Source organism: Panthera uncia, chromosome A2, assembly GCF_023721935.1.
Source record: "Panthera uncia isolate 11264 chromosome A2, Puncia_PCG_1.0, whole genome shotgun sequence".
NCBI lineage: Eukaryota > Metazoa > Chordata > Mammalia > Carnivora > Felidae > Panthera > Panthera uncia.
In genome coordinates, this window is record NC_064816.1 from 144,736,475 (window position 1) to 144,758,113 (window position 21,639).

Sequence of the window (21,639 nt, forward strand, 5' to 3'; positions counted from 1 at the left end):
TTTTTTAAGTAGTGTGTTATAGTCCCTTAGTGAGTTATGAGATCAACTTAATGGTACACAATTAGCATTTTTTAAAAAAAGAAATTAATTAGATTAGAAAATAGTGTACAATATACATACTTAGGGCAAGGATTATTTTGTGAAATTTTTGTTTCATATACCTATGTGTGGACACTGGGTGACAATATAAAACATTTATTATTATAGATCACAATTAAAAGCACTCAAGAGCCATCGGATCTCAAAACTTAAAATTCCCACAAGCAATGTTCGAGGGTCTCCTAAGGACTTTAATGCTATAACTCTTGATTACTCCTTTCTCAACTCACTTGTTTGTGTTGCCTACTATTTTAACTCTCACTCTTACAACCACACGAATGAGACATTATTATCATCATCAGTAATATCATGCAATTTCTGAATTTACCTATATGTTTGTTAATTTCTTTGCACCTGTCAACTTTATCGTGGTAAAATTCACATCACATAAAATTCAGTTTTAACCACTGTAATGTGTATAATTCAGATGTACATTTAGAACATCACCTCTATCTGGTTCCAGAGCATTTTTATTATCCCAAAAGGAAAACTCTACAGCTGTTAAGCAGTCACTTCCCATTCCTCCCTCTCCTCAGACACTGGCGACCAGTAATCTGCTGTCTCTATGGATCTGCCTATTCTGAATATTTCAAACAGAGTCATACAGTATGTAACCTTCTGTGTCTGGCTTCTTTCACTCAGCATAATGTGGTTATTGTGAATAGTGCTGCTATGAACATTTGTGTACAAGTATCTGTTTTCAATTTGGGGGGGGTGGTATATAACTAGAGGTGGGTTTGCTAGTTCATATGGTAATTCTATATTTAACTTTTTGAGGAACCATCAAAGTTTTTTCCATGGCAGCTGCACCATCTAAAATTCCCGCAAGCAATGTACAAGGGTTCTAATTTCTCCATATCCTCCCCAACACTTGTTGTTTTCCATTTAAAAAACTATAGCCATTCTACTGAGCATGAAGTGGGTATCTCACTGCAGTCTTGATGTGAATTTCTCTAATGACTAATGATGTTGGACATCTTTTCGTGTGTTTGTTGGCCATTTGTATATCTTCTTTGGAAAAATGTCTATTCAAGTGTTTGCCCCACTTTTCAACTGGGTTGTTTGTCTTTTTGTTGTTAAGTTATACAAGTTCTTTATAACTTCTGGATGCTAGACACATGATTTTTATGATTTACAAATAGCTTCCATTCTGTAGGTTCATTTTTTATAATGTCCTTTGATACACAAAATTTTTAATTTTGAAGTCCAATTTTTGTTGTTGTTGTTGTTTCTTGTGCTCTTGGTGCCCTAAGAAACCATTGCTAAATCCAAGATAATGGAGATTTACCCCTATGTTTTCTTCCAAGGGTATTGTGGTTTCAGGTCTTTGATCCAATTTGAGCTAATTTTTTGTAGACTTCATTCTTTTGCATGTGGGTATCCTGGAACTTGTTTTTAGAATCATCTTTCTTCTTTTTAAAGTACATTCTTTACAAATTCCTTTACAGAAGGTTTCTTGGTTGTAAATGCAATCTCTATTTATCTGAAAGTGTTTTTTATTGCCTTTGTCCTAGAAAAATAGTTTTGCTAAATCCACAAATCTAGGTTGACAGTTATTTTCTCTCCAGGACTTTGAAGATATTATTCCACTCTGTTCTGGTTTCCATTGTTGCTGCTCAGATATTGATATCTAGTTATCCTCCTTTGTAAATTATCTACCTTTTTTCTCTGCCTGCTTTTAAGATCTTCTATTTGTCTTTGGTATTCTTTGGTTTTCCTAACATATATCTGGGTGTGGCTTTCTTTTTATTTCTCTATTTTGGACTCTTGTTTCCCGTTATCTCTGGATTCATGTCCTTTTGTCAGTTTTGGGAGAATATCAGCCTTTATGTTTTCAAATATTGCCTCTTCTCTATTTTCTCCTTCTGGAACTCCAATTAGATGTGTTATACATATTCATTATATCCTCCATGTAGCTTAATCTCTCTTCCATATTTACTGCCTTGTCTCTATGTATTATAGTCTGAGTATTTCCTTCAGATTTAACTCTCTTCAGCTGCATATATTCTGCTGTGTAATTCATCCACTAAGACATTAATTATAATAATTATATTTTATTTATAAATGTCCTAAGTGGTTTTTTTTCAAACATGCCTGTTATTTTCATTAGATTTATATTTTGACACTTTTTCAGTTTTTATTGCATCTTTAATTTCTGGAAACATTTGATCCACAATTATTTTATACTCTCTATCCGATCATTTCAATATCTTATTATATTTGATTTCTATGTTATGTTTTATTGTATTTAATTTTAACAAATCAGAAGTATTCACTGGGGATTTCTGTTTGTTTCTTCATGGATCGGTGGGGGTTGGGGGGAGAGGGAGGAGATTGACCTGGGACCACTCTAGCCTCCTTCAAAGACTCTTGGTTAAGGGAAGAGTTTCGCTCTCCACTTTGCAGAAAGCCCAAAGCTTTAAAGTTTCTATAGTTAAATAGTATCTTAAATTTACAGACAAATAACTTAGACTACAGTTTTAAGCAATTTATCCTAAAGTCACACAACTAGTATAATAAATCGTGGGAGTAAAGTCAAAGTCTCCTGACTCCAAGCCATGCTTATATATTACACCACATTCTACCATTGAATTGACTTGATACTAATTGTTCAAATATGTGGCATTGCATACCAAAAAGAAGGGGGAAAAATGCTCTCTTTGAACTAGTTGTTTTCTTCCCTTTCTTTTTACAGAACTGATGACTTCACTCATAACCTTGTTTACTGAAAGAAGCACATAGTTTTGATGAGTATAAATCCTCTATTGTGTATTTTTTTTAACTTTTTAAATTTTTTTAACTTTTTTTTTTTTTATTTATTTTTGAGACAGAGAGAGACAGAGCATGAACGGGGGAGGGGCAGAAAGAGAGGGAGACACAGAATCGGAAGCAGGCTCCAGGCTCCGAGCCATCAGCCGAGAGCCCAACGCGGGATGAGAACTCACAGACCGCGAGATTGTGACCTGAGCTGAAGTCGGACCCTTAACCGACTGAGCCACCCAGGCGCCCCCTCTATTGTGTATTTTTTTAAAAAAAATAATTTGCACCATAAGAACAAAAATCTTTTCTTTCCTCCTTCTTTTTCTTCCCCCCTTTGGTAATTGTTCAACTCCTAACTTCAGTAGATAAGGATGGATACTGCCCAAAAGTAAACAAGAAACACAGTTCTAGTTAAAGACCAGGAAAAAGCTGATTGGTGCATCAGAATCAAGATGTCTCAGAGATATACATAGAAAATGAGTGATGGATGAGGTTAAGGAAAGGTAGAGCTTGTATGCGTGTGAAATGGGGCAGGTCGAGATTTGAAATTCCCAGAGATATATATGCTTAGCTGTTGCTGACTTTGGGGTAGGTTGTAAAGGGGTAAAGGCTCAATACACATTAACTTTGTCTACTTTTCTATCTCCCTTCAGGGTGAGGCCTAGTAGAACTGGACTGGAGGTTCTTTAGTGATTTAACAGAAGGTTACTAGATGGTCGAGCCTGGCTTGTAGCGCTTAAAGACTCCCATTTGGTAATCAGGTGCTGCGGCTGTTTTCCATAATGCCGGGAATCCAGGATAACATTTCCAGTCCAAATTTCCTTCCTCAATAGCAGAGGTGGACTATGGAGGCAGAGTGGGGAGGCAGAGTGTACAGGATAGATGTAGCTAGGCTGGGTGGGTCAGGGGACAGTGGAGGACAGGTGTATGTAAACATACAGGTGAGGAGGGATGGAGACGGAAGTCACATACAGTGACAACCTTGCACACCCAAGAATAGCAAAAGTCTCTGCCTCACAGCTGGGATTAGTACCAGATTGGCTAGGAAGATACTACACATGTTTCACTGCTTAAATAGACTTCTCTGGTGTGTGTCACTTGTTTAAGATCTGATAGCTCTTTTTTTGCCTACTGGTGGGTAGAGCAGGAAATGATAAAATAGGGGGTAGATACACATAGAGTGGATACGAGAGACTGGTCAGTAGGTTATGCAGTCAGAGAGAAATGATGGCCACTTGAATAACAAAAGGATTATTCGTACAGTCAAAAAAGATATTTGAACTGTATAAGAGAACACTACATAAAATTTTGCCCCAAACTGGAAAATCTAGATGCAATAGATGATTATATAGAAAATACAAATGACCACAAGCAACTAAAGAAGAGAGAGAAAAACTTAGGTAGACCAAGTAGCACCAGGGGTGGGAGGTGGGGTTGAAGGTGTAAAAAGCAGGTAAAATGTCTACCCTCTAAAAAGTCCCCAAGCTAGGATGATTTACAGAGAGCACTCTACCAAACATTCAGAGTCCAGGTATTATCTGTGACAGTCACATTATTCCAAAGTATCAGAAAAGAAGGAATTTTCCCAACTCATCTTATAAGGATAGAATAACCCAGGACAAAAATCCTTCCCAAGAATCATTCAAAACTGTAGACTAGTCTCTCAAAAAAAAATATGAATAAAATATATAACAATTGATTCTAATGGCATATTTATAAAATGCGCTGTGCCAAAATAGGTCTTATTTCAGAAATTCAAAGACAGCTAAATACTTGAATATCTATAAAGTGATCCATTAATGAATTTTATTAATAGAACACATGACTTAAAAAGCAAAAGATCAAGAGCCAGTAGCTACAGAAGAAGGCAGAGGCCGAAAAATCAGCCTACTTGGAGTGCAGTCAAAATGCAGCAAAGATGATTATTCTAAGCAAAGAAGAGGGACAAAGAGAAAATTTAAGCATAGGGGCTGAGTCTCTAAACTAGATATGGTTGGTGATGTCTCCTGTTGTTTATTTCCCCTTTGGGGCCATTCTACTACGGTAGGAAGATCCTTTCTGGCACAAATAATTCAAGCCATTTAGTATATATTTATATATATATACTTATATATATAATATAATATATATAAAATATAGTATAATATAGTATAATAGTAGATATTATAAATATATTAAATATATATATAAATATATATATTTAATATATATCTTGACTTACGTGTGAAGTTGGCTGGTGACGAGGAGCTCTATCAGCCTACAGACGATACCTGTGAGCCATTAAGACCTGTGAGGAGATTTCAGTCCGTCAAAAGACATTTGGGGTAGATGCAGAGTAGGGGCTATGGCTGCAGACAGCCATGAGGAGGACCTCTGCTCTTGTCACTCACTTGGTGACCTGGGGTCATTTACTTCAATTCTCTGGGGCCCTATATTCTCATCTGTAAAATGGGGATAATATGACGTGTGTCACGGGGCTGTCGTGAGAACAAAAGGAGATCATGAAGAGGACGAAGCCCAGAGCCTGGCAGATGGCGAGGCCCGGGAGCCCTGCCCTGAAAGTGCTTACTATTGTGTTCTTTCAGAAAAGCCCCTTCACACGTGTGATCTCCTCTGAGCACCAGGCAGCACACCGACACTGCCCGTCCCCAGGGACCACCGCTCGTAAGTTGTGCAGCCTGAGACCTCAGATTATACTGCCCTGCTATGAATTTTGGTGGAGCAAACCAACCTTCTTGAAAGGCATATGCACAGTATCTGCTTTCCTCCTCACGTTAGTTGAGCAAGGAGTCCGCAGGATGCAAACCCAGAGCCCTTGAATATGAACTTGTACGTAAGGTATACTAAACTTCTGGCATTAGGAAGCAAGATAATTTGAGGTATGAATTTTCTTTTTCTTTCATATTTTAGAACACTTCATTACTTTTTCCAAGTACTATTCTACAGTTACAAATATTTCATTTTATCCTCACAATAACACAGGAAAGTTTGCAGGACAAAGTACATTTTTCCCGTTTAAATGGTATGGAAACTGAGGCTCGGAGAAGTGTAGTGATTCATCCAAAGCCAGACAGACAGTTGGTGTCAGAATTTGAACTACCACCAACTAGATCTTAAGACACCATTACGGGAATGCTTTTTTGTTTTTCTTTCCTTTCCTTCATCTTTCCCTGTCTCTTTCCATCCCTTCTTTGCTTCCTCTCTTCTTTTTTCTTCTTTCCCTAACTCCAACTTCCCCTCACTACATTATACAATACACACACACACACACACACACACACACACACACACACGGTTGCCTATAGTCCATTTACCCACCTTTCTGTTTAAGAAATATACTACCACTATCTCTTAAGCTTACTGCATCCCACCCCCTACCTGTAATCCACTATCCTGGATTTTGTAGTTATCATTCCCTTTTCTTTCTAGTTTTACCATCTTATCATTTATGCATCCCTACAAATATACACATTGTTTTATTTTGCATGTTGATGGACTTCAAGTGAAGGGAATCATACTTCATGTTCATTTTTGTGCAATATTATGTGTCTGAGATTTATTCCTGCTGACGAGTGTAGTTGTAGCTCATTTCCACCGCTTTAGAGTATTCCATTTTATGAATATACCACATTTTACTCATCTTTTCTCCTACTGATGGGCATTTGGGTCATTTCAGTTTTGTGCTTTTCTGAACAAAGCTGCGCTAACTCCTGTCGCACATAGGCAAGAGTTTTTCCACTGGAATTACTGGTGCCTGGAATGTACCTACCTACAACTTTACTAGCTAATGCTAAATTGTTTTCCACACTGATGGTACCAATTCTCATAAGCATATGAATTCTAATTAGTCCAAATTCGCATCAACTTGAAATTGTCAGAAATTTTAGCCAGTTTCCCATCTTTCGCTCAGATCTTGGTTTCCAAACACGCCTCTAACACAACTGTTACACTCTAACTGTTTCTTCCTTGGGAAACAGTTGATTCCAGGGCCAGGGCACAACATATGTAAGATGAACCTGGGATATGTTGTAGTGCCAGAAAGTAAGAACACGGTCCAAAACAAAACAGAACTAGGGACCAGCCTGAATTAGCTCTTAAGTGCCAAAGCTGGAAAAATTTGAGCAGCAAAATAAATAATCACAATGTTCGATTCTAATCCATAAATATAATAGATACCCACGAGTCCATACAGATAAAAATAATTAATTAGGGGCACCTGGCTGGCTCAGTCAGGTAAGTGTCCGACTTCCGCTCAGGTCATGATCTCGCAGTTCGTGAGTTCGAGCCCCGCGTCAGGCTCCGTGCTGACAGCTCAGAGCCTGGAGCCTGCCTCACATACTATGTCTCCCTCTCTGTCTGCCTCTCCCCCACTCAAGCTCTGTATCTCTCTGTCTCTCAAAAATAAACATTAAAAACTTTTTAAAAATTAATTAAATAAGTAAGTGGGGGAGATGCGACAGCTTTTCCTTTGGTAGAATTTGAATAAATAAATGTAAAAGGAAAGAGGAAAATATAAAATTATCAGGAAATACCACAATAATAATGGCTGCGAACAAACTCCATCACCAGATGATAAAATTAGTGGGTCAAGTTTGTGGAGAAATAAAGTTTGCATCATTTCAAAATATCTGCCCCAAGATATTTATTAATCACAAAGGGGAATTCAGTAGTTTTAAGTGGAAAAACCTGGCAGAAGCCACCTTAACCAAGCGATGAAGGTTTATACCACCAATGATGAGACACATCAGTATCATGAACTCTGTGATATGATGCAGAGAGGAGAACACGGTATTTCGTGGTATTCTCACCTAACGTGCATAACCTCAGTTTAATCATGAGAAAATATCAGGTGAACTCAAACTGAGAGACATCTGACAAAATAATGTGTACTCTTCGAAAATACCAAGGTCGTGAAAGACAAGAAAAGCTGAGGAACGATTACACACTGCAAGGGACTCAGGACAGCTGCCAACTTCTTTGCACCCCCAGAGCCTCCCCCCTCCCTACCTACTTAATACTTCCATCAAAACACCTCAATAATTACACTTGCACTTATATTTGTTGGGCCGTAATGAACAATTCATGAGTTGGTCTCTTTCCTTTTAGACCATACTCCTTAGGGACAAGGAAAATGTTTCACTTATATTTATATCTCTTGCTCCCAGCACGGTTCAAGGTAGGCACTAAATGTACTGTTAACTCACTTCGTTCAAAACCTAACACAATTTCTTAAACATGAGGAGACATTCAATGAATGATTGGTTACTTTTGGGTTTGATTTGCTGGTTGAGACCAGATCCTATGCATTTCTGAAGATGTTACTGGGTTGTTTTTTCATTTTTTCTTTTCCTTTTTTGTTCTTCTTTCTTCTCCATTGTTAGAGAAGGTGGAGACTCCATAAAGCATAAGAAAATATGGGAGTTTAAGCAAAGAGGAATACATATTATATATTTATGTATTATATACCTGAAAATATAAGGAGTTATATATATTTGCTGAATTTACCCTCTTCTGGAGATAAAAAATGTAACTTTTTCCACAATATTTTGTTAAAAGTTGGTCTGTTATTAATATTTTGCCTAATATGATTTGATTTGGAGCTGAGAACATAGGTTTTTTTTCCCTATTGGTCTTAAAAATACTTTTCAACACAAGGGAAGTGTTAGCAAGATACAGATGCCTGGCCTTTACATACTTGCTTAAAGTTCCAAAGGTGAAGAAATGTAGGTCATGTGGCATTGCAGGTTCTCTGCTTCAGCTGTCACGGAGTAATCATAGATCACAACAATCTGAGTTTCAACACGTCATTCAGCACGTCAAGAATCATCAGCATTGGTGCCTTTGCCATTACTCACCTTATACACCATACCTAGTTTACAGAGCAACCTTTTTTTTTTTTTTTTTTTGCTAACTTTTCCATTCTGTGCTTAGCACACAGGTGATCTACCTAGTTCTCTTATCTGACATCCCCCTGAGAGATAATGTCAGAGACTAGGATACTCAACTGGCATAAAAAGACCAAGGCTCAGTTGTTGGTACTGGCTGATGGTCGCAAGACTGGTAACAAATTGCTTATTCTCATTACTCTGTACTTGAAAACTCACGATAAATGAAGCCAACCAAGCAACCTTCTACATGTATGTAGTAAAGATTCTGTGAAGATTCAAATGGGGAACATAAAGAGCTTAGTCTCACTCATGTTGGAGTCACAGACATGTAAGTAAAGTAGCTTACAAAATGGAACTTAGAAGGAGCTACAGAAATGACAGCCCTGAAAGCCACCAGAGAACATTCTGTTAAAAAATTCTGGGACCTCAGGTAGCTTCAAAAATGTTTATTACGCAAGGAAAAGATACTTTACATAATAAGGCTTGGTTTAGAAGTGTATGATAATTTCATTTGTAAATAGATTGTCTTTTGTTTGCTGTTGTGATTTTTTAATACTATTTTAGATTTCTTTAGTGTTTTCCTCTCTGTATTTTTTAAACCCCTAGGCTTCATTTTTTTTCTCAACACGCTAGCATCTGTGTCCTGGCACTTGTTTTCACTAAGTAATCACATGTCTTACCCTACGTAGTGCAGCCCCTGAAACCTTATCTGCTAGGACCAGCCTTCTCCTGCCCTAAGAGGGCCTCCCAGTTGCCTACTGTATCAGTTTTTCTCTAGAAGAAAAGAGAATATCAACAAGGTTGATTTTATTCTATACATAAGAAATAATACTGGGCCCTTAATCTACCGTGGAGACTTTTTAAAGCTAAAATTTATTGACCTCCTTCCATATGTTAACTTATTTAAATAATACAACTTTATAAGGTAGGTACCTTTAAATAAGGCAAGGATGCTAAACAGGTTGTCCAAGTTCACATGGTTAGCACAGGACAGAATCAGGCAGACTGCTTCCAGAGCCCACACTCTTACACTTCTTCTGAACCTCCAAGTCATATTTTCTTCCTGTTGGATAATTATTAGTCCCCAGTAATATACCTGCATTAGAGATTCAGCCTGGGAATTAGGAAATTTGAAATATTGTTCTATACTTTAACTGGGGAGGAAACAGCATTCTAGGGAGGGAAAATGCATGCACAAAGTCTTAGTGGCTATGGACAGGAAGAAGGAAGGCCAATATTAGGAATAATGGGAAACCATTGCAGTGTTTGAAGCTAGAGGGGCTGGGAGATTAGTTGTGATATGACTCCAAAGATACTCTACCAATATCACCTTGGCTGCCTAAAAGAGAGCAACAGTGGATTCAGAAAAATTTGGTTAGGAGTCTGCTGAGAAAATCCAGGCAGGAGGTGATGGTAGCTTGGGTTAGGGTATTGGTAGTGTGTGTGTGTGTGTGTGTGTGTGTGTGTGTGTGTGTGTGTGTGGTGGAAGGATGGAAAAAAGGGTATTTTAAAACATGTATCCTTGATTAAAACTGATTTTGATTAGATCATATAAAGAAACTTTAGCAACACATTCTAGAAACTACACCTCCAGATAACATGTTACTGGCTTCAAAGTATCATATTGGGATGTTAAACACCTATTTCAAAATGCTTCATGGCTCTAAATAATTCTGGAAAACCTTTTTTAGAATTTCCTTCAGAAACCATTTATAAGCCAAATCAGAAAAACAGGCTCATTGCTATGTAGGTGCTTCATATTTTATATATGTATTTTAAGTCACATTTCATATTATACATATACATATACACACACACATATGCACAGGTATACTTCATAAATCCCAAAAGCTAAGGGAACTATGTGTAATGTTGTTAAATTGCTGCAGGATTTATAAGAACTTCCTTTTATGACTCTGACCTTCTGATGTATACAGTAAGGACACTTCTATAAGAAAATAAGCAACAGGGGGAAAAAAGCTACATCATCTGATTGTTCATCAAAAATTGAAGATATGTTCTTTTGGCAAAGAGTGAGCCAACTCGGGAAACCCACAGACAGAAGGAATTCTTGGAAAGTCAGGAGGTGGTGTTTTGTTTTTTTTTTGTTTTTGTTTTTGTTTTGTTTTGTTTTGTTTTTACAGAGTAGATATAAATATATATCCTAGAAGATTGACAACAAATTTCTCACAGGAAAAAAAAAAATGAAGTTCCACCCATCAGCTTTTAGGAGCAGTGGACAGCATGGTGGGAAGAGTCAAAATTTTAGAACCACGCCTAGGAGTCAAGCCCTAGCTACGCAGGTTTGGACAAATTCTCGGAGCCTTACTTTCCTCATCTATAAAATGGAGACACAAATGCCAGGAGTTTTGTAAGGTTCTATTAACGGACCCCTGTCCATTCCCTCCCCCAATTTTCTGTCACCTAAACTCCTTTTTCCTCAGGAAACCCTGAGGCAAGCAGGGGTTAAAGGCCAACCCCTCTGGGAGCTTTCGGCTTAAATGGCTCTGCTCTCTCAGCCCTGCAATACCAGGGCACAGAGAAAAGAATTCTTGGCCACCTTACCAGCCCTGTCAAAAACGAACCGGGACCAGCAGACAGTCCCTTTGGTTCAACAGACATTTCCAGAGCACCCTGTCACTGGGGGAAATAAGCAGTCCATTTAAATCTTTTCAAGACACTGAAACACCCACAATGTCCGGAAGGAGCAGACTGGTTGAATTGTGAGACATAATTCTTGAAGGCACATTCACATGATAGAATTATGTGCTGAAAAAGAATTTTAAATGACGGGGAGATGTTCATAATAAATTAAGTAAATGTTGCTGTAAAATAGTATATACATTAAGGATTCCAGGGTGTTTTTTTTCTTATTAATAATTGATTTATAGGGGAAACCAGAAGGAAATAAAAATTGCCAATGATAAATTCTGAGTGGTTGGATTATGGGTATTTTAATTTTTTTTAGTGTTTATTTTTGAGAGGGAGGGAGACGGAGCGCAAGCAGTGGGGGGCAGAGAAGAGAGGGAGACACAGAATCTGAAACAGGCTCCAGGCTCTAAGCTGTCAACACAAAGCCCACATGGGGCTCAAACTCATGAACCGTGAGATCATGACCTGAGCCAAAGTCGGATGCTTAACTGACAGGCGCCCCAGATGACAGGTATTTTAATTTTTTTCTTTTCTAAACCTTATACAATAAATGTAATAGTTTTCAATATAGTGTTTCAATATGTAAATATGATACAGCATTTAGGAAACAACTCCACTGGGCAGAAATTGTGACTACTTTGTTCATCACCATAGGAAAATAAGCATTTTTTAAAAATTTTTTTAACATTTGTTTATTTTTGGGACAGAGACAGAACATGAGTGGGGGGAGGGTCAGAGAGAGAGGGAGACACAGAATCTGAAACAGGCTCCAGGCTCTGAGCCGTCAGCACAGAGCCCGACGTGGGGCTCAAACTCACGGACCGCGAGATCATGACCTGAGCAGAAGTTGGACGCTTAACCGACTGAGCCACCCAGGTGCCCCGAAAAATAAGCATTTTAAAGAAATGTGCCCTTTTCCTCAATAGAGAGGTAAAAAATTTGGATGGGGCAAATTTTTTGGATGAGGCCCCTCCCTCCCTTGTCCTTGAGTTTTGGGTGTCCCTACACAGCCCAGAACTGAGAGTGGAAAATTAAAAAAAGAAAATCATCCTGGCTCTTTTCCTGCCCATAGATGCTCAGTGTTGAGACTTAGGATGGGGAAATTTCACAGAGTTGAGACCTCCCAATACAGGGGCTCCTGGCCTTGTCCATGGGTCTGCACCCTCTCCACATTCCCTTCCTGACAGTCGCTTCTCCGGGTGGCCGTGAGATACTGGGAGACTCCCGTCCTATATCCTCTGCAGGAGGTCAGGTCTCTGCTTGGGAGCAGGAAAGGGAAGGAAGGCACCAGGCCCAAATTTTCTTAAGTTCTTAAAATACGAGTACTGCTAAGTAGTTAGAACACTTGACATTTATCATTAGCGTAATTGTTAAGAATAACTACCACTTACTGAATGCTTTCCAGGTGCCAGGTACACACTGTGTTCTTGCATTGAATTTTCACATTAGCCACATAGGTTTTATTCCTATTTCACAGATAAAGACACAGGCTGAGGTCAAGCAGCATGCCTAAGTTCCCAGTTCTATAAAATGGCTGATGCAAGGTGCTTCACAGATGGTGAAACTGTTTCAAAACGGCCTCTGTTATTTTTCACACTACTCTGCGAGAAGCGGATTCTACGTTTTCACTTGTGAATGAAGGGGCAGATGGCTTTAATGTCCTCTCTGTGGGTCTACGTGCCTGATCCATGAGAGCATTCCCAGCGTTTGGTTTCAGTTAGAGGAGTCCTATACTTCTCAGGGCGATGGTGGGAGCCAAACCTGACCTGACTATACTAGATTGTGCGTGACAGATTTTAATCTGACTCTGAAGAAGGTAGGGTGTGGTGGGAGACTAGATACCAGCAGCAAACAACCAGATCAGGATGTGACCTGACACTGTGAAGACAAGGAGACAGTCCTGTACATTGGATACAGGGTCAATTAATTCTGGACTTTGCTGGTGAGAAGCGGGGGGAGGAGGGAGCCAATGGCTCTGCAGGGAAGAAAAAGGCAGAATAGCCTAAGTCAATAGATGACGTTTTGATGCTTGGTGGACCAGCTCGACCCTACCTCAAAGGCTATATCAACAGCTGTGAAATTCTTTTGGCCAGGTATGTATGCTATCGTAAAAGTATTTTATTCAGGTTCTGAATAAGACAATCTGCTACTAACCCTTAAAGTACCACGTGTTAACATCGACTTTTCAATATACACACGTAACAGAGAGAAAAACAAAGAGACAACACGGCTATGATAATTTACGGCATTTTCTTTTTTTTAAACTTTTTAAAATGTTTTATTTTTGAGAGAGAGGGAGAACACATGCGCACGAGTAGGGGAGGGGGCAGAGAGAGGGGGAGACACAGAATCTGAAGCAGGCTCCAGCCTCTGAGCTGTCAGCACAGAGCCCGATGCGGGGCTTGAACCCATGAACTCTGAGATCATGACCTGAGTCAAAGTCGGATGCTCAACCGACTGAGCCACCCAGGAGCCCCCAATTCACTGCATTTTCATTTATTTGGATGGAAGTGGGACTACACCAAAGTTGCTGGAAACAAAGCAGTGACACTATTTCCATAGCTAATGGACAGTGACACATAGCACTGACACAGTCCATAGCAGTGACACAGTAAACAAAACTGTGACACTATTTCCATAGCTAAACTGCTTGCCTGTATCAGAATTAAATTTCTCCTGATTGGCCTTAATGGAAGTTAATTTTAACGTCAGTAACCTTGATTAAAAAAAAAAAAAAGAAAACTATTGGGGCCCCCGGGTGGCTCAGTCGGTCAAGTGTCCGACTTCAGCTCAGGTCATGATCTTGCAGTCTGTGAATTTGAGCCCCGCGTTGCACTCTGTGCTGACAGCTCAGAGCCTGGAACCTGCTTCAGATTCTGTGCGTCCCTCTCTCTCTGCCCCTCCCCCACTCACGCCTCTGTCTCTCTATCTCAAAAGTAAATAAACATTAAAATAATAATTAAAAAAACCTATTGTTTATTTTGGGGGAAAGCAGCGGAAGAGGAAACATTTTCTCAGAATTATGAATCGGCAACCTTGGGTCCTTGCCACGGTTCTGTCCCCAGCTGCTGTAATAATTGTGAACGTTAAACCTTTTAAAGTTCCGATTTCTCACCTGTACGAAGAGATTCTAAAATGCAAGTGATGTTTGAGATTGTTCATGTCCTAGGTGCCCAGCTAGCCCTCCATGGGTATCCACAACAGTGAAACCAAATCCAATGAGCAGGGGCCCTTAAGTCCTAAGTAAGGATCCCTAAATGTCAAATGCTGTAAGAGTCTGACACGTGAATGGTCGTCTTTAGACTCCAGAGTAGGGATGGGGGGCACGGAGTAGGGAGCTTCGATGCTACCCTGTAGCAGAAAGGCTTTTTCCTCACTTTGCCCCCATCTGGCATGGAGAAGAGGAAAAACAAGTGAGTACGAGTATAGGATTTAGAAGCTGCATTCCTGGACGCTGCCTCCTCCAGTTGCTCTGACCTGACTCTGGTCAATCTCGTGCAAGGTGAATTCTAACTATCGCTAGGTGGGACCTATCACCTGCTGGGACCCGTCAGGCCTTGGAGGTGTGCTCTCCCAGAAGTAAAGCTCTAGTCTTTGAGATTCCAGGAGGAACTGTTACATTCAAAGACAGGGAAATGCTATGCCGAGCTAACTACAAACACTTGGGTGGTAATGAGCTCAATACGTAGTGTGTCACAGAGTTTAAAATGTGGAAGGATGATCTTTTCAAAATGATGTTTAATTTAGGCTTATGTTGATGCCTGGTGGTCACAAACCTACTGAACTTGTCACGAGGATGAAATAGGAAAAAGCCAAAAGAGGACACTAAACAGCAGGTAGGGCAGCTTCTAGAACTCAAGAAGGACAATTTCCCAGGTGGTCAGGCAAACCTATCATTCCTTATCTTTCTCGTCCACCCAAAAGTTCTGACACTCGCTTCAAAGCTGTGTGGTAGTTCAAAGCTACTCAGATGCTTACACGGCCTCGTGCCGAGCTTTGGGTATTTTCATGGGTTTCTCCTGTTCAGTCACTGTGGCCTCCCAATCTATAATTCTCCTCCTCTTTCCATTCCATCCTTCCTTCAACTGTTCTAGAAGCTTTTTTCATGCATCCCTTTTATCACTTTTCTTCCCCAACCAAAATAGTGTCGGGGAATTGCCCAAAGGGAGTCCCTATGAACGTACTAAGAGAAAGGGGCATGAGTTACTGCTCATAAATCGGGCACTTTAAAGGCTTTTGCTTTAATCACGATGTAAGTCTGACAACCACTGAGGAAAGCAGGAGCTTTTCGCCTGCGAGGACTCCCACTTTCATCCCCAGGATGAAAATTTCCCATGAGCAAAAGAAGGTATCACCTCATCACTTCCAGGATTCCGCGGACACTTCTCTACGTTGGCAGATAGTTCATTTGTGACCCGAAACGCTTTCCAGCAGCACCTCAAGGGTTTAAACTGTACCCAAGCCCAAAGGTTTTCTATCGCCGCGGCGACGCTCCCGGCTTTGTTTTTTTCTACTTCCCCAGGCCCAGGCCCGCCCCCCGGCGTCGAAGTCAGGTCTTTACTGGTCTGGGAGTATGCTCGTCTCCGCAGAGAGCCAATCAAAGCCTCGCCTCCTACCCCAGGGCTTTGGGAAGCGGAAAAGACCCGGACCTGATCCCGGGAGTGGGGCGAGGCCTCAAATGAGTGACAGCTCGACCCTCCAATAGGCAGAGCGCTAGGACCTGCCCCTTCTGGCTCCTGAGCTAGAAAAGAGCGTCGATGCCGGCGGCAGTGATGAGTTGTAGGAGGAGCTGGCTGCTTGGCGGTTCTGAGGAGCGGTGGCTGCTGCTGCTGGTGGCCTCTTTGCAGGTGAGTGGTTTTGTTTTCGAATTTTGCTGTTGCGAACCTTAACGTTTTTCAATGATGTGGTGTTTCAATCTGAGCGCAGGAAGGCCAATTCTTTACTCCCCGGATTCCGTCTTTGGAGAGAATCTGGAGCTCGCTAGTCCGCCCCTTGAGCTCCCACCCTCACTTACTCCCCAAGGTCCCTCTCAGCTGTTCCTTTCTCAGAATGTGCCCCTCTGGGAGTCAGATCTGTCAGCTGAAAGGAGGACTCCGCGTTGGTAGTGGTGGTCTTGACGGCAAGAATAAACAGGAGTTGGAGGGAGTGATGAACTCCTCGCTCCTGGACGTTTGAGGCACAGTGTGGCAGAGCCCCTTCGCTAGTAGGGGTCCTGGAAGCAAGCTCGGGTGTTTTCAGAGCCATGCCACTGTATTTAGGACGATGGCAGACCTGGCCTTAAACGTCTAAGTAGAGAGAAAAAAACTGAATGGCAGGGAAGGAGAAAGAGGTGAATATCTGCGATGGTTTCATGTAGCTCTCAAATCGAGCTAAATCACAGGTTCTTAGAATCACTATAAATTAAAAAAAAAAAAAAAAAAAGTAAGTTTATTTCTCCTCCTTCCAAAGGGATGGGGGCTGCATTACTCGAGAAGGGCAACAGAAATGCATGATGGAAGTAAAGTTCACAGTTACTCTGAAAAAGTAAAGTTAAAGGATAATTGGTTGTTTGCTAACTTATTATAACCCTCTTCCCCTACTGCCTCCCTTCCAAATTATGGTGGCTTTACAGCCCGTGAGTGGTACCAGAATGTTGACCGAATGTAGACTTTTCGAGAAAAGAATCAAAGGCCGTCTTTCACCAGTAGCTGCTACAGTTTTCTGTGATGAGAGCAGAACACATGTCAGTTTGTACTTTGTTCTAAACCTCTCTCCCCTGAGGACAGGGACTAGGTTTTATCCATCTTTGTATTCCTGTACCATCTCGACACACCACAGATGCCCCTCGAATGTGGTGGACTTTCTTTTATTAAGTTTTTATTTTTAATCCTGGTTAGTTAACATAGAGTGTTGTATTAGCTTCAGGTGTACAACGCAGTGATTCAACACTTCCATACATCACTCTGTGCTCATCACAAGTGCACTCCCTAATCCCCATGTTGGTGGACTTTAGAGAAGTGTAATTCAAACATATGGTGTAATGGAAGGAGCTCTGAGCTGGAAGTCAGAACACCTAGGTTTTAGTCATGAAGCTGTTGCTATTTGTGTAATCTTAAACAAATCATTTCAACCCTCTGACTTAGTTTCTTGCATCTTTAAAAAGCGGATGGTGCAGTGGATTATTTCCGAGGGCCATGCCTGTGTTAAAAGCCGGTTTTAAACTACAGATGATTAGACATTTTCCACCACGAGTACATAAGCAAAAAATCTCATAGCAGTAAATTCTGGGCCAATCTGTTAGCAAATAAAAGTTCCCATCTACAAAGGGTGGTACTTACTCTTTTGTGCCCCCGTTTAAACCAAACCAAATGGATCATTGTAGAAAATTTGGTCAGTGTACAGAATGACCATTGTACAGGGCGTAATGTGGCAGAAAATGTCATCCTTTATTCTGTCGCTCAGAGGTAACCACTGTTAGTGTTTGGGCAGATCTTCCAGTCTCTCTTCCTCTTTTGCCTTCTACAGTTGGTTGAAATTAAGTGGCACATTTCATTTCAAGTAATGACTGGTACATCTAAATTCAGCTGTGTCTTCATTTCTGTGGGCCTGGTGCTCAGAGAACAGAGGATACACAAATATTTGAACCAACAGGTCTCTTGAACATCCTTGGAATGAAGTCTGGTTGTGAGAGGATGTTTGCGTGGAAAAATAAGATTACAAGTATTACTTAATGGTAATACTCTTGCACTGAAATTTGGCCACAAATACTGAAAAAAATGTACTTTATAAAACATAAACTTGACCAAGGCATTTGGATTGTAGAATACTGCTTAATATTTTGTATGTTTCTAGAGCTGTATCTTAACATCAACTCCCCACGCCCCCAATACACACAACATTTGATTGTATTTCTCCTTTCACTACCTAATTTAACCTTTTCTCTTTACCCCCGCCCTCACTTTACTATTTTTAATTATTTTTTAAAGTTATTATTTTTTTAATGTTTATTTTTTTTGAGAGAGAGAGAGAGCATGAGGTGGGGGGGGGGGTAGTATAGAGAGAGGAGACACAGAATCTGAAGCAGGCTGTAGGCTCTGAGCTGTCAGCACAGAGCTCAAAGCGGGGCTCGAACTCACAGACTGCGAGATCGTGACCTGAGCCAAAGTCAGTCGTTTAACCGACTGAACCACTCAGGTGCCCCTCATTTCACTTTATTCCCAGCATTTACTTCTGCGCATACCTCAGCAAGGAGGATCGCTTTCAGGAGCCTGAGGTCTGTGCCAGGCTTGGTTAGTCAAAGTCTGCTGCATTCAACCCAGAATACTTTTCACTTCGGCAGGAGTGCTTCACTGTAATTTCATTTAGTCTCACTCATAGCCCTTGAGAACAGCAGTTATCCTTATCTTTATGGATAAGGAGCCTGAGGTCCAGAAAATTTGAATAACTTGGTCAATATCAGTAAGTAGCAGAGCTGGGACTAATGTCCAGGTTTCTTGACTTCAGACTTCTGGGATTTGGTGGAAATAGCTTGTGTTGACAAAAGCTACTATCCTGGGGGAATAAGTAACCAAAGTTAGGAAGGAGGTGTCATGAGTGGGTGTTTTGCTCATCAGTGATGCCATGCAGGCCGGAACAAGCAACGTGCCTCAGGCAAACACTCATCTCATTACAGATGTAGATGTCTTCCCTGTGAATAGGGGTCTACCTGCTGTGGTTTGCTTTGCATGTACCAAGTGATCAGTGGGGGCTGCTGGTAGATGTAAAGCTGGAGACTGACAGGGTCGTAATGCCTGCAAAACACCTGGAAGTGATAACATTTGCTCCTGGTAGAGAGGCGCCCTTAGATTACAAATACAAATAGAAAAGTTACTGTAAAGCTTTAGGGAAAGTAATAGTGGAAAACAAGGTACTTTTAGGTACATGTTTGAACTTTTAATATCGAGCTTGATCTGGGGGAAAGAACACTTTGTTAAGACTCCAAGAACTGAGCTCTGGATTTCATTTCCCTTAAGAACAGTTCCTTTTTAATTTATTAGAAACGTGGCTAACCCCTCTTTTTTTCTGTCCTCAAATACAGCCAGCCTATGTTCTGTAGAGTTAGATTCCTACAGAGTTAGGTTAAGAGTTGTTCAAAGCTGTGCAATGAGGTTTTGGACTAGGAAAAACATCAGAGTGGTTGAGGGTAGCATTTGAAGAGCTAATAATTAAGGGTAATCTTTTGATCAAAGCAACCCTGACTCTGTATCCCTTTTTTTTTAAGTTTATTTATTTATTTTGAGAGAAAGAGCAAGAGAGAAGGAGTCAGGGAGGGGTGGAGAGAGAGGAAAGGAGAGAATCCCAAGCAGGCTCTGTACTGTCAGTACAGAGCCCTACGCGCAGGGCTCAAACTCACGAACTGTGAGATCATGACCTGAGCCAAAATCAGACCCTTAACTGACTGAGCCACCCAGGTGCCCTTCTGTATCCATTATTTTTATGTTACCTCAGCATGATATCACTGATCACATTTCTTCCTCAGCTTTTGGAAGCAGAAAACAAACTAAGTTTTTAGACTGGTCTTTAGCCTGTAATTTTCCCCACCCATTCGTGCGTTGTTATGCTAGAGTATTAGACATCATTACTTTTCAAACACCTGAGGAAGGGAGGCAGCAACGTCTCAGGAGCATTAGTTTGGAAGACGGAACGAGCGTCAGTTATTGGGGTTGGCGGGGGCGGTGAGTGAAATTATATGCTTTAATGAAAGGCAGGAGTAGGAGGCAGCAGCAAGATTGTTGTGCTACGTTTGTTGAAACTACCTAGAGGTCCTGGAAATATTGTAGTAGTAACCTCAGTAAATGCAGGGCCATGTGTTTGCACCAGTCCTCTACCTGTTTGCTCTCTCCAGGCTTGCCTTGCTGAAAGGATGCTGATTCTAAAAAAAATAAATAAATAGGGGCTCAGCCGGTTAAGCATCTGACTTCAGCTCAGGTCATGATCTCACGGTCCGTGAGTTGGAGCCCCGCGTCGGGCTCTGTGCTGGCAGCTCAGAGCCTGGAGCCTGCTTCAGATCCTGTGTCTCCCCCCCTCTCTGTCTCTCTGTCTCTCTCTGTTTCTCCCTTAAAAAAAATAAACATTTGAAAATAAATAACATAACTTCAATTTTATGGTGGCATTTATGGAAAGAATATTTTTTTGGCTCTACAAGCGATTTAGGTGGAATTTCTATGCCTACACGTAGTGAAAAGTCTTTGAAAAGATGTCACCTGCATAGCGTGTTTCCTTTGAATCACCTGTCGATTTACTGCTGGGCCAATTGCTAAGCTTGTATTCCCGAGCAAGTGTACATTCACCTGAAGTGTGAGACACTGTGGCAATTTATGAAGACGATAGTCTAAGAAAAGTAAAGCATGTCAAAATGACCTATTTTTGAAGTTGCTTAATACCATGAATACGTCTTCTCTCTAACTTTACCTTGGACCCATTATGAATTACGTGAATTAAGCAAAAGTAAGCTCCTCAGACTGATTTAAATGAGTTCAGTATTGTCTTCTGTGAGGAATAAAAACAATTATGAATGGGATTTCATTCCTCAAGGTACTTGCAGTTCTGGCCAAGAATAAAATCAGGTGATTTAATAATTCTGAGATTATCCCATGACAGGATGCTTAAAGGTTCAAAATGCTGATATGATTAGTAGATCTGAATATGATATCCAGCTAGGCCAGGGATTGGCAAACTAAGGCCTTCTGGTCTACTCCCTGTTTTTGTACAGCCCACAAGCTCTGAATAGTTTCTACCTCATTTACTGGTTGAAATAAGTCAAACAATGGCAATATTTCACATGTATGAAAATTATATAAAATTCTAATTTCAGTGTCCACACATAAAATTTTATTGGAATAAAGCTTCATTTATTCATTTATGAACTGTCTATGGCTGCTATCAGCTACAATGGCAGAGCTGAGTAACTGCAACAGAAGCCGGGTAGCCCACGGAGCCTAAAATGTTTACTGTTTGGCCTTTTACAAAAAAAGTTGCCAACACCTCAGCTAAGCTGTACTGTCTTTCACGTTCATCTCCTTCATCGCATCTCAACAGCCGTTATCCTGGTCCAGGTCTCCATTATCTACATTACCAGAATCATTGCAAAAGCCTCTCAAGTTTTCCTATCAGTGGTTTTTCCCATCTCATTCTGTGTTTGTAAGTGCTGCCTGATCCTCCTAAAATACACATACTTATTTTAGTGATGTCCCAATACTTATGGAAGAACCTATCTTCTTTG

At 40.6% G+C, this 21,639-nt stretch overlaps 1 protein-coding gene across 1 annotated transcript in view; it reads left to right on the plus strand.

Annotated features, from left to right (window-relative positions):
- Nucleotides 1–16,116: 16,116 nt before the first annotated feature.
- Nucleotides 16,117–21,639, plus strand: part of BPGM (bisphosphoglycerate mutase) — a 28,993-nt gene continuing 23,470 nt past the window's right edge. Inside the window, exon 1 of the mRNA XM_049641875.1 lies at nt 16,117–16,246. The gene's annotated coding sequence lies outside the window, so the exon portion shown is untranslated. The remainder of the gene's footprint in view (nt 16,247–21,639) is intronic.